At 37.5% G+C, this 11,323-nt stretch overlaps 1 non-coding gene across 1 annotated transcript; it reads left to right on the forward strand.

Moving 5' to 3' along the window:
- Positions 1 to 2,580: 2,580 nt before the first annotated feature.
- LOC141688119 (small nucleolar RNA R71) lies at positions 2,581 to 2,687 on the forward strand. The gene has a single exon (XR_012561582.1). It is a non-coding gene; the product is annotated as a small nucleolar RNA R71 (small nucleolar RNA).
- Positions 2,688 to 11,323: the final 8,636 nt, after the last annotated feature.

The following is an 11,323-nucleotide window of genomic DNA, read 5'->3' on the forward strand; positions in this document are numbered from 1 at the left end:
CAACACACCTCTTGAGAACATTACCAAGATTCTGCAAGCATTCATCAAAAGAATCGCCAAATACAGAGAAGTCATCCATGAACACCTCCACCTCCTGGCCAATCATATCAGAAAAGATAGCCATCATACATCTCTGAAATATGGCTGATGCACCACACAGACCAAAAGAAACTCGTCTGAAGGAGAAAGTACCAAATGGACAAGTGAAGGTAGTCTTCTCTTGATCTTCTGGGGTGATACAAATCTGATTATAACCCGAATAGCCATCCTGAAGACAGTAGTATTCGTGGCCAGCCAACCTGTCGAGCATCTGGTCAATGAAAGGCAGAGGGAAGTGATCCTTCCTAATGGCCTTGTTCAGCTTCCTGTAGTCCATACAAACTCTCCATCTCGTGACTGTTCGAGTAGGAATGAGCTCATTCTTCTTATTAGCAACAACTATGATACCTCCTTTCTTCGGTACACAATGAACTGGACTCACCCAAGAACTGTCATAATTGGGATAAATAATCCCTGCATCCAGCCACTTAAGAATTTCCTTCTTCACTACTTCCTTCATGATCGGATTAAGTCTTCTTTGCTGCTCAATCGTAGGCTTGCTACCTTCTTCTAGCAGAATTTTATGCATGCAATAAGAAGGGCTGATTCCCTTAATATCTGCTATAGTCCATCCAATTGCCGATTTGAACTCTCTAAGAATTCTCAAAAGCTTCTCCTCATCGCTACCTGAAAGGTCAGATGCAATAATAACAGGCAAAGTAGATGTAACACATACCTCAAATGTTCAGGTAAATGCTTAAGCTCAAGAGTGGGAGCTTCCTTAATAGATGGCTTGAGGCATTTAGGAGCTTTGTTCAACTCCTCAATTCAGATATTGTAATTGTCTTCACCTTCTTCATCTTCAGTATCTGAATTCCCCAACAAGGCCTTCTTTAAGGCATCAGACCTTAACAATTGATCAAGTTCTGAAGTAACCACAGAATCAACCAACTCCACTTTTAAGCACTCCTCATTTTCCATAGGAAATTTCATAGCATTGAACATATTGAAAGTTACATCCTGATCTAGCACTCACATTGTAAGCTCACCCTTTTGCACATCTATCAAGGTACGGCCAGTTGCCAGGAAAAGTCTTCCCAAGATTATGGGAATCTTCTTATCCTCCTCGAAATCAAGAATTACAAAATCAGCAGGAAAGATGAGTTTATCAACCTTGACCAAGACATCCTCCACAATACCTTGAGGATATGTAATAGAACGATCGACCAACTGCAAAGTCATATAAGTCGGTTTTGGATCAGGCAAGTTCAACTTCTTAAAGATTGAAAGATTCATCAGATTGATGCTAGCTCCCAAGTCACATAAGCATCTATCAAAAGACACTTTTCTAATAGTACACGGAATAGTGAAGCTTCCCAGATCTTTAAGCTTTGGAGGCAACTTCTGTTGCAGCGCAGCACTGCATTCCTCCATGGGAGTGACAATCTCTAAATCTTCTAACTTCACTTTCCGAGAGAGAATACCTTTCATAAACTTTGCGTAACTAGGAATCTGCTCAAGAGCCTCATTGAAAGGTATGTTGATATGAAGTTTCTTGAACACCTCCGGAAACTTCTCAAATTGCTTATCCAGCTTTTTCTTCTGCAGTCGCTTAGGAAAAGGCGGTGGAGGATAGATATGTTTCTCCCCTGTATTACCCTCAGGAGTAGTGTGCTCAACAGTAGTCTTACTTGGTTCCACTTCTGCTTTCTGCTGCTCTACTTCTTCTTCATCCCCAGCTTCTTCATTCAAAACTTGAGTTTTTTCGGGATTCACAACCTTCCCAGACCTCAAGGTGATTGCCTTCACCTATTCCTTAGTTTCCCTCTATCCTGGTACTTCAGTGTTACTAGGTAGTGTACTCGGTTGACGATTTAGTAAGGCATTGACAATTTGACCAATTTGATTTTCCAAGGTCTTGATAGAAACAGCTTGGCTCTTGCACATGAGCTTAACTCGTCTAATTCAGATTTTTCATTAGCTTGTTGTAGTTGAAGTTGCTGTCTTGGTGCATATTGCGGTTGCTGAAAACCAGGGGGGTTGTACTGCTTAGCTGGGTGCTGTTAATAAGGCTGTTGAATCGCTTTCTGAGCATTGCTCCACCTGAAATTAGGATGATTGTGGTTGTTAGGATGATAGGTGGCTGGAACAGGTTGTTGCGATCGCTGAAAGTTGCTCACGAACTGAGCTGATTCACTAGAAATAGCACACTGATCAGTCTCATGGGCACCAGCACAAAGCTCACAGACACTAGTGATTTGATTAACTCCATAATTAGCCAAAGTGTCCACCTTCATCGTCAAAGCCTTAAGTTGGGCAGCTATAGCAGTTGCTGCATCCAACTCCAGAATTCCTGCTACTTTTCCCCGAGTCAGCCTCTGAGAAGGATTCTAGTATTCATTAGCAGCCATTAGTTTAATCAATTCATAAGCTTCATTGTAGCTCTTGGCCCACAAGGCTCCTCTTGATGCTGCATCGAGCATGGGTCTAGAAGTAGCACCCAATCCATTGTAGAAATAGTTTATAATCATCCAATCAGGCATTCCATGGTGTGGGCATTTCCTTACCATCTCCTTATATCGATCCCAAGCCTCACATATAGATTCTCCAGTTTTCTGAGAAAACTGAGTAAGAGCATTCCTGATTGCAGCAGTCTTCGCCATAGGGAAGAATTTAGTGAAAAACTTTTGAGCAATATCCTCCCATATGGTGATAGACCCTGGTGGTAGAGAATGTAACCAGCACTTTGCTTTATCTCTCAGAGAGAATGGGAAGAGTCGCAACTTGATGGCATCTTCAGTCACACCATTAAACTTGAAACTGTCACAGATCTCGATGAAATCCCTGATGTGCATGTTGGGGTCTTCTGTAGGAGAACCCCCAAACTGAATTGAGTTTTGTATCATCTGAATCGTGCTTGACTTGATCTCAAAAGTGTTAGCCGAGATGGCTGGTCTGATGATGCTCGACTGAATATCATTGATCTTAGGCTGAGAATAGTCCATCAAAGCCTTAGAAATTTCTGCTTGATCTTCCATCCCTACTAAAGCTGGTTCATCGACTTTCTCTTCTTCTTCTTCTTCTACTTTCTCTTCGTCCTCAAAAACTTCCCTTCGAACCACTACAGCTTCTTCCTCGGCTTTATCCAGAGTTCCCTTACGAGACCGTGAACGCGTATGCATACACGCTCACTAGAGTACCTGAAATAAGACAAGGAAATAGATAAGTAACAATGTCTGAGTCAATGAACTTTAAAGACCACTAATGACAAACACATAAAATAAAAATTAACACCGAGTCCCCGGTAGCGGCGCCAAAAACTTGTTAGTCGCTAAACACGCACTAAAATTCACACAAATATACACATTCGCAAGTAGTATAAGATATGAATCAGATTCATTCCCACAAAGACTGGTTTAGATTAACTTTGTAATTTATGAACTTATACAACAATGATATGGCTATTATCCGATTCTAAGATGATTAACAGATTGAGATTGTTTATAACTAAGAATTAAACTAAAATTTATACTAAGATGATAAAAATGGTTGAATTAATATATATGACAAGCATGAGATTCTAACATCATTAAATACTTTATTCAATAGCCTTTTCGCTCTTAACTTTAGCATGTAATGGTGATGACACTAATCAGATAACACGAAACTGATAAACGCCAACTTTCGTTGCACGAATACCATACTACCAGACATCCACAAAAGAGATAGAAGCTGAATAGATACCAATTATATTGAGACCCTATATGTCTATAGAATTTGACAACATAATGGTTTAATGCGCAAGTTATCAATCGTGATTACATAGGGCAAGTAAGATGGTTAAAATTACCCACAAATCATGCATAATAATAACATATGAACCTATGCTAGCATGGCAAGTTCTAAACTCTTAAATTCACTTTCGCTACATTAAGAATTAACACACTATCTTATAAGTTCGCGACGCTCATAAGACGAATATGCACAACCAATACTAGGATATCATAAATCACTACACACTAAGGCATCGAACAAATCAACTAAAGAAATCCATTAATAATTCCGTTAGAACCCCACGATAACGATTAGCCCATAATCGGACTCATCATCAACGTGGGTTCCAATGAAAGCATGGTATAATAAACGTAGTCTTTATAAACGAATAATAAACAAAGTACAAAACAAGAGTATAGGTTCAAGAATAAGAAAACTAGCATCCAACACTACAACTTAAACAAAGAATCATAAGTTAAAACTAGGTCTTCTTCGCCTTGGTTTAATTGTGCTAAAATGGTCTTCTTACACCTTCTTGTGCTCTGGTATGTCTCGTTTTGAAAATGAACTTATTTATGTATATATAGCAGCCCCATGTAGAGTAGAAGTCTTCTGGATCAAAAGCGCAATAGAATCAGGATTTTCTGCTCTCGACCTGGCTCGGCCGCGTGCTTGACTAGCGCGGGCGCGCTGAGTTTCTGGACTTTGGGCGCGGGCGCGCGCTATCACAGCGCGGGCGCGCTAACCTCCTGTATAAAATTCTGACTTTTTTTCTTGCTGATTTGAGCCGGTTTTCCAAGAGCTTATATTCCAACACCACCTTAACACCAAATTAGCACCAAAATAATGTTAATTCACCTGATTACCTAGATAATGCCTGAAAATGGAAAAATACTAGAAAACACATTAAAACACCAATAACTTGTGTACAAATGCACCAATTCAAAGCTTTACGGAGCGTAATAAAGTGTCATAAATGCCACTCAACAAAAGCCTATCTAAGGCCGACCATATTGATCATATTAAGCGTTAGGTCTGGAAACCTTTTGGATCACATGGTCTCGAAGAGAGGAATTGAGGAAAACCCCAAAAAGATCAAGGTCATCCTCAACATGAAGCCACCATACGCCATAAGGGACGTTCAAAAAGTGACGAGGTGAACTGCGGCTTTGAAAAGATTCATCTCCAAATTAGGAGAAAAATGTCTGCCCTTTTTTAAAACTCTGAAGAGGGTAAGGAATTTTGAGTGGACCGCTGAAAGCCGAGAGGACCTGGAATAGCTGAAGAAATGCATGAATGAAGCATGTTGTTGGCTAAACAAGTTCCGAAGAATATTCTGTACATATACCTTACGGTTTATGAACAAACAGTGAGTGCCGTCTTAGGTCAAGAAGAATAGAAGGTTCAAAAACCTATATAGTATATAAGCAAGGTGCTCCGCGGAGCGAAGTTGAACTACTCCACTGCTGAGAAGTTTGTACTTACCCTGATAACAACCTAAAGGAAGTTGCGACCATACTTCCAGGCACACAAGATCGAAGTCCCGATGGGCCAACTTTTGAGGAAACATCCTACATAGCCCGAAAGCTAGTGGAAGGCTCATCAAATGGGCAATTGAGTTTGTTTAATTTGACATTAAGTACAAACCTCAAAAATCCATCAAGGCTCAGGAATTAAAAGAATTCATGGTTGAATGCTTCATTAACGAGCAAGAAGTCGGGGGCAAGATGTAGTGACCGCAGAAGAAAAGAAAGAGAAGGATGGCGAAGACTTGACTCTGGAGTACTGATTTACTTTTCTAGCGGAGCATAAAAAACAAAGTCAAGTGGTGCAGGCTTTGTATTGCAAACCCTTAAGGGTTCATCTTCGATTACGCTTTGAAGTTGGACTTCCAAACAACAAACAACGAAGCGGAATATGAAGTTTTGATAGCTGACTTAGGCTTAGCTAGAGCCATGAGGGGCAGTAATCTTAAAATCTGTAGAGACTCGAGACTTGTGATTACTCAAATTAATGGAGAGTTTAAGGCAAAGATGATAAAATGGAGAAGTACCTGAAATCGTGAAGGGAGTACCGACTCAATTTGATGAATGGTACGCAGAACATATTCTGAGAGAGGAGAACACAATGGCGGATGTCCTATCTAAGTTTTCCTTATCGGAGGTCGAAAACTATCTGAGAAATATCTACCTCCTAGTCCTGAGGACCTATACCATATACGTCATAAACTTGATAGCGCCATTTGAAATAGAAAGATGTTGGATTGATCCTATCAAGGCTCACCATGAGACCAAATGGCTTCTCGGTGATGCCCGGAAGGCACACAAGTTATCGGTGAGAGCGCTGAGATATTCTTTGATCGAAGGCCTTCTATATAAAAGGTCAATCATCATTCCCTACTTGAAGTATTTGAAACTACTTGAGGCAGAGAAGGCACTTAACGAAGCCCATAGAGAGATTTTTAGACAAGAACTTGGGGGGAAGGGCCCTTGCTACCAATATAATCTGATTAGGATTGGCCAACAATGATGGTCGATGCAAAAGCCTATGTAAAGAAGTGTGAGATGCCAGAGCACGATCCTATAGTTCTACAGCCCCTAGAGAGGCTTACATCTATCAAGCGTGAGATAACCACCAAGAAAATCTCCCAATTCTTCTGGAAAAACATGATATGTCGATTTAGAATCCCAAACATCTGTATCATGGATAATGGGTGACAGTTTGAAAATAAAGAGTTCAAGGTATATTATAATGAAAATAGCATAGAACTTCGATTCACCGCAACTGACCATAAACATGCAAATAAGCAAGAAAAATATTGTTAATCGAATTATCCTTGATGGACTTAAGAAAAAGGTCGAACCCTCGAGGAACACGTTAGTGGATGAACTGCTGCCTATCTTATGGAGCTGAGGTAGTGGTGTTGTTGAAAATTACACATGCATAACCAAGAGTTAGATCTTACGAGCCAGAGAATAATAAAGAAGGCATGAGACTAGCCCTCAGCCTAATTGATGAGGTCATGGATGAAGCTGAAGCCCGTAATGCAGAGCGTCAATGAAGAGCCACCCTCTACTATAATAGAAGGGTTAGAGAAAGTGTCTTTCAGAAAGGAGACTTAGTCTTGAGGAAGGTTGAGGCATCCAGAGTTGGACGTAAAGAAAATTAGCCCCTAATCGGAAAGGGCCATTTTGAGTCGAGAGCATTCTAGGACAAAAAATCCAATAAGTTGGAAACCATGAATGGTAAGAAAATGCCAAAGCCTTGCTATGTCATAAACTTGGAGGTTTATTGTGAATGATAGAAAAGCAAATATGTGGCAAGCACAAAAAATGTGCCAAGTACTGAAATAGTACGGAAGGAAATGAAAATAAAAGCTGTTGAAGGCCCGAAGAGCCCAATTTTTGTCCAATTAGAGGCACATAGGTGTCGCAATTATTCAATTGCAGTTAATTAAACTCAAGTAACGATCATGTACCAGAATATCTTGTAACTGGAGAGTTCAAATGACGAGTAAATGCTTGACACGTGCAAATAAAAGGCTTGTAGCCCCAAAGATTTCTTGACTTTTTTGGGCTGGAAAAATATAAAGCCTCATAGCATGAATGTATCTAGCAAGTAGAAATAATTTCGAGGAAACCAATTTCTATTCTGTGTAAGGGTTGAACCCATTTTTTCAGGATATTATCTACTTATGCGAGTTTATTTCTATCATTTTTTCTATCAATTTATTTATGAGCGAGCATATAATGAATTCAAGTCCAGCAAGACCAACCGCCAAAAAAAAAGATAATTGCATAAAGATAGAATATCCTAAAGGATCACAAGTCGAGTCCTGAAGGACAATTAGGATGCACACTGAAAATATTCAAAGTTCATAAAGGACGAAAGCAGATAAGAGTAAAATAAAGAGCAACAACAGCCAGATGAAGCCATGCAAGGCCACGATAATCACTCATTAGAAGACCTAATAGCCCTGATATGGCCTTGTGCAAAAAAAGAAAGACACGTACAAACTCAAATTATGAGTTGATGACATGGATATGGGTAAAATACAAGGATTTTAAGGCTTGAAGCCCAACAACACCCAGGAAGCACGATTTTTAATCATCATTACAATACTGTCTCCTAGGTGGGGGTAACCCACGCCTATGATTTATGACCAAATGAAGATACTCTTTTCTTATTAAAAAAAAGGAAAAATAAAATAAAGTTTGAAGCTCAACCAATACCCAAGAGGTGGGATTTCTTCACGTGTTCAGCAATATGTCTCCTAGGCGGGGATAACCCCCGCCTAGGGAGGCTTCAACCATGAAAGCATTCAATTAACGCTCAGGAAGCATGGTTTCAATGCCGAGAAGATAAAGTTTTTAGGCGTGTTTGCCAACTTGCCTCTTAGGCGGGAATAACCCACGTCTAGTACTGATGGATCCGGGCTCCAACCACGCCTAGGAAACATTATTTATAGGCGTGGAAAAGAAGTTGTTTCCTAGGAAGGGGTAACCCACGCCTAGGATGGAGGTGCACAATCAAACTACTTTCTGAATATTTTATTCAAAAAATAGAAAAAGAAAAATAGAGGAAATAATTATTAAATTATTTTTTGAAATATTAGAAAAAAAGAAGACAAAATTCTTAAAATAGAGAATATTATTTAATGCACGATTGCATAAATTAACGTCTAATAACAACAAAAATTACGAATAAAGTCGTATAAATTCCTTAAAAATTAAGGAATTCAAAACTAGAATTAATTGGAAAAAATAGAAAATAATTTTGATTATTCTTTATCCAATTAGTTATGTTATGCATATTTGCACAAAAATTAAATATGTTCGCTGACACATTGAAATTATGACAAGAGTTCATAATTAAAAAAACATTTATGAAGAAAAAGACGGAGGAGTTGATGAATAAAAAGAAAAAAATCATCAAGAAAAAGACGAAAGAAAAAGGTGAGCAAAATGACAAAAAAAATTGAAAAAAAGTTATCAACGCCAAGGAGGCAAAACTCCTGGCCGTTGTTTGTTGATCACCTTCTAGGCGTGGTGCACCAACGCCGACAGAATGAATGGTGGGTCCCATGATAATTTTAATATTCAAAAGAAATGATTTGAAATAATTAATTAATTATTATAAGAAATCAAAAAATTCCTAAATTATTAGAAAAAAATACCTGTTGGTACTGAAAAATTCCCGAAATATTAGAAAAAAATTACCCGTTGGTACGGAAAATTTTCTAAATTATTAGAAAAAATACCTTTCGGTACGAAATTTTTTCTAAAATATTAGATAAAATACCCGGAGATACTGAAAAATTCCTAAAATATTAGAAAAAATTAAGAAAAATATCCAGAGGTTCGAAAGAATTCCTAATGTATTAGGAAAAATCATGAAATGTACTTGGAGGTAGGGAGATATTCCTAAAATACTAGGAAAAATCACGAAAAAATACCTATGAGTAAAGAAAAATTCCTAAATATTTTGGAAAAAAATACCCGTTGGTACGGAAAAATTCCTAAAATATTATGAAAATATAGCCATTGGTATAAAATATTTTCTAAAATATTAGAAAAAATACTTATTGGTACGAAAAAATTCCTAAAAAATTTGGAAAAAATACCCGTTGGTATGGAAAAATTCCTAAAATATTAGGAAAATATTCGTTGGTATAAAATATTTTCTAAACTATTAGGAAAAAATACTTGTTGGTACGAAAAAATTATTAAAATGTTAGGAAAAAAGTCATGTTGGTACGAGAAAAATGCCCGTTGGCACAAAGAAATTCTTAAAGTATTAGGAAAATTTGCAAAAAATATTTGGAGACACGAGAGAGTCCCGGAACAATAAGTGAAAATACCATAAAATTCCTAAAAATGGGAGTAGGTACGAAAAAATATATGGAAAATTATAAATTTTTTCCTAAAAATATGTTGAATCCTCGAGTAAGGCAAATCCCTGTAACAGTGCAGATCGCTCCACACTTTACAATAAAAACGATAACCAGAATTGGTATAAACTTAACTTCTACGAAATCTTTACCCAGTTTCGCAAAAGTTGGGGGACAAATGATATGGGGCCGAAATTAGTCGAGAGACATAATAAATGTTGAATTGATTAGACCTAATATGGTCCAATAACAAAGCCCAATTAATGAGATCCAAATCTACAACTGTTTATTAATTTCGTAATTAATAAATAGGGTAAATTAACAGCTCATTAAATGTGTCCAATAAAGGATACAATTTTGTGAAGAGTAGCCTCCAAGGCACCTAAATCAATAAGGAATCTGCTTTCTATATTTTAGGACTCCAACGTCCATTCAAAGACGGAGACCTGCTCTCCAAGTCTCCTAACCCTAGTCCAATACATGGAAATCTAACATCTATATAAAGGGTCTCACCCCTTCATTCCGAACTACATTTTGGCTTGATTCTCTAAATATACAGAGATACGTAGGCATCTTGTGAGGGTAGTTTATAGCCAAAAACACAAGCGCAACTATTAAAGGCCTTGAGCTCACAAACCTTAGAATTGAATACGCCTAATAAATATAACTTAGTTTTTTATCCATACATTTACAATGTAAATTTAGGGTTAATAATACACCTCTTGTGTGGATACGAATTATTGGTGACCCATGATCATGGTGATGTTGAACCTGGATCGCAGCATGTTGACGAGAATCATTGTGTTTTGATTTTACGGCCTGCATTTTTCCATTTCGTATTTTGTATCCGTATTATCTTTCCATTATGTATTTTCTTTTTATATTTATGCATTCTAAATCTATATTAGTAGTATCTTTCATGGGGTAATGTTATTATCATTAATAGTTGCGTGCTAATTTTAATTTTGTATCGAATTATTGTTATGTATTAGTTCTTTCTTAGTTTATCATGAATTTCTGTTACCATTTTTGGGTATTTATAAATCTTAAATGTTCACGCTTTCTTTTAAAAAAAATATAAAGTAATCAAAGTATTACAAAGGTACTATTATGCGGGAAAAAGTTTTTACAAAAAAAATTTCCAACTACATTTGAAAAATCAGTGAAAAATGTGTCTTCATCAAAAAAAATGCACACTCGACTCGCATGACACCCTTTTTGAAATGCCATAAAAATGAATAAATGTGCCCAAAAAAGGACGGACCCCCAGATATGCCTTGACAGAGCCCTTTGTTACCTGCTATTGAGAACGCAGTTGCATTCTATAGGTACCTCTCCCTCAAGATGATTCCAGCTTAGATATATACTGTAAGGACAGAGTTTCAAAGTAATACGGGATTTTCTCAGATAAGCTTACGAGAATGATTAAATTTTTGTAGACCTCATAAATTTTGCATTGACAAGGGGATGTAACCGTTGAAGAAGTTGTCTTGCATAGTTGCATGTATAATGCAATCACCCAGCTTTGTTGGAAATAAACCAAAAACTCATTTTCTGAAATATTCGATTCAACTAAGGTTTTTAAAGCACCAATACCATCTGGTAATGATCCAACCAAAT

Source organism: Apium graveolens, chromosome 9, assembly GCF_009905375.1.
Source record: "Apium graveolens cultivar Ventura chromosome 9, ASM990537v1, whole genome shotgun sequence".
Taxonomy (NCBI): domain Eukaryota; kingdom Viridiplantae; phylum Streptophyta; class Magnoliopsida; order Apiales; family Apiaceae; genus Apium; species Apium graveolens.